Source organism: Notothenia rossii (genome assembly GCF_949606895.1).
Source record: "Notothenia rossii genome assembly, chromosome: 4".
Classification (NCBI taxonomy): domain Eukaryota; kingdom Metazoa; phylum Chordata; class Actinopteri; order Perciformes; family Nototheniidae; genus Notothenia; species Notothenia rossii.
In genome coordinates, this window is record NC_136902.1 from 91432318 (window position 1) to 91434817 (window position 2500).

General features: G+C 42.6%; 1 protein-coding gene across 1 annotated transcript in view; it reads right to left on the reverse strand.

Annotated features, from left to right (window-relative positions):
• Nucleotides 1-2500, reverse strand: part of LOC307034965 (chloride channel protein 2-like) — a gene marked incomplete at its 5' end in the record, with an annotated part of 153871 nt that overhangs the window by 15861 nt on the left and 135510 nt on the right. The gene's annotated exons all lie outside the window — the stretch shown is intronic.

Consider the following 2500-nt stretch of genomic DNA (forward strand, 5'->3'; position numbering starts at 1 on the left):
TAGCCCAACATTATCCGCCTTTAGCTTAGCGGTGGTAACGTGAAGTCATGTGACCGTGCTGTAGTTCCTTTATAGCCCAACATTAGCCACCTTTAGCTTAGCGGTGGTGACGTGAAGTCATGTGACCGTGCTGTAGTTCCTTTATAGCCCAAAATGAGCCACCTTTAGCTTAGCGGTGGTGACGTGAAGTCATGTGACCATGCTGTAGTTCCTTTATAGCCCAACATTAGCCTCCTTTAGCTTAGCGGTGGTGACGTGAAGTCATGTGACCGTGCTGTAGTTCCTTTATAGCCCAACATTAGCCACCTTTAGCTTAGCGGTGGTGACGTGAAGTCATGTGACCGTGCTGTAGTTCCTTTATAGCCCAACATTAGCCACCTTTAGCTTAGCGGTGGTGACGTGAAGTCATGTGACCGTGCTGTAGTTCCTTTATAGCCCAACATTAGCCACCTTTAGCTTAGCGGTGGTGACGTGAAGTCATGTGACCGTGCTGTAGTTCCTTTATAGCCCAACATTAGCCACCTTTAGCTTAGCGGTGGTGACGTGAAGTCATGTGACCGTGCTGTAGTTCCTTTATAGCCCAAAATTAGCCACCTTTAGCTTAGCGGTGGTGACGTGAAGTCATGTGACCGTGCTGTAGTTCCTTTATAGCCCAACATTAGCCACCTTTAGCTTAGCGGTGGTGACGTGAAGTCATGTGACCGTGCTGTAGTTCCTTTATAGCCCAAAATTAGCCACCTTTAGCTTAGCGGTGGTGACGTGAAGTCATGTGACCGTGCTGTAGTTCCTTTATAGCCCAAAATTAGCCACCTTTAGCTTAGCGGTGGTGACGTGAAGTCATGTGACCGTGCTGTAGTTCCTTTATAGCCCAACATTAGCCTCCTTTAGCTTAGCGGTGGTGACATGAAGTCATGTGACCGTGCTGTAGTTCCTTTATAGCCCAACATTAGCCTCCTTTAGCTTAGCAGTGGTGACGTGAAGTCATGTGACCGTGCTGTAGTTCCTTTATAGCCCAACATTAGCCACCTTTAGCTTAGCGGTGGTGACGTGAAGTCATGTGACCGTGCTGTAGTTCCTTTATAGCCCAACATTAGCCACCTTTAGCTTAGCGGTGGTGACGTGAAGTCATGTGACCGTGCTGTAGTTCCTTTATAGCCCAACATTAGCCTCCTTTAGCTTAGCGGTGGTGACGTGAAGTCATGTGACCGTGCTGTAGTTCTTTTATAGCCTAACATTAGCTCTTTACATCTTCATTCTGATCCAAAACGTGTGAGGGGGTAGCCATGATTGTGCATCAAAATGTATATTAATTTCTTTATTTGAAAGGTCTGATTTGAAGTGACAGCGTGTACAATAGTTCCTGTTAACAGAAGATGTCTTTATGCCGCGTGCCAGTCACTAATCAGAAGGCAAAAGCATCAAACAAACGCATAACCCCTCCTGACAAACCACCAGCCTCTGATAGACAATCAATGGAGCGGGCCCCGATGCTGAATGACTCCATAAATCACAAAATGATGGGGGCGAACGAGGAAGAGAGACGGGGTGACACGGCAGACGTATGAGAGGTGAACGATGAGGGGTACAGAGAGGACTAAAGGAGGGGGACATGTGAGGGATGTGCGGCTGACAGACAGGAAATGAGAGGTGCTGTTGATGGATGAATTATGAATGATGTCATATGATCAAGAAATATAAGACTTCAGGGTAATCGGCCCATCTTTGGGATATTGAGGAATCTGAAAGAGGGGTTGATGTGCAAGCCGAGATTTAAGGTTTGACTTTTAGGCTGATAAACAAACAAAGAATCAATGATAACTGTTTTCTGTTTCTATCCTTTTCGTTTTCCTTTCATCTTAATTTCTTACCTTTTCTTTTGGAAGTAATTGAGTGATGTGGCATTCAAACTAAGTACAATTACTCACGATAAGTACAATTTGAGGTACTTTTACTTTTGTTACTTTAACTATATCTTGATAATAATACTTTTACTTGAGTAACATTTTGAATGCAGGACTTTTACTGTAACAGAGTATTCCTACACTCTGGTACTTCTACTTTTACTCAAGTACAAGATCGAGTACTTCTACTTTTACTCAAGTACAAGACCTGAGTACTTCTACTTTTACTCAAGAACAAGATCTGAGTACTTCTACTTTAACTCAAGTACAAGATCTGAGTACTTCTACTTTTACTCAAGAACAAGATCTGAGTACTTCTACTTTAACTCAAGAACAAGATCTGAGTACTTCTACTTTTACTCAAGAACAAGATTGAGTACTTCTATTTTTACTCAAGAACAAGATCTGAGTACTTCTACTTTAACTCAAGTACAAGATCTGAGTACTTCTACTTTTACTCAAGAACAAGATCTGAGTACTTCTACTTTAATTCAAGAACAAGATCTGAGTACTTCTACTTTAACTCAAGAACAAGATCTGAGTACTTCTACTTTAACTCAAGAACAAGATCTGAGTACTTCTACTTTAACTCAAGTACA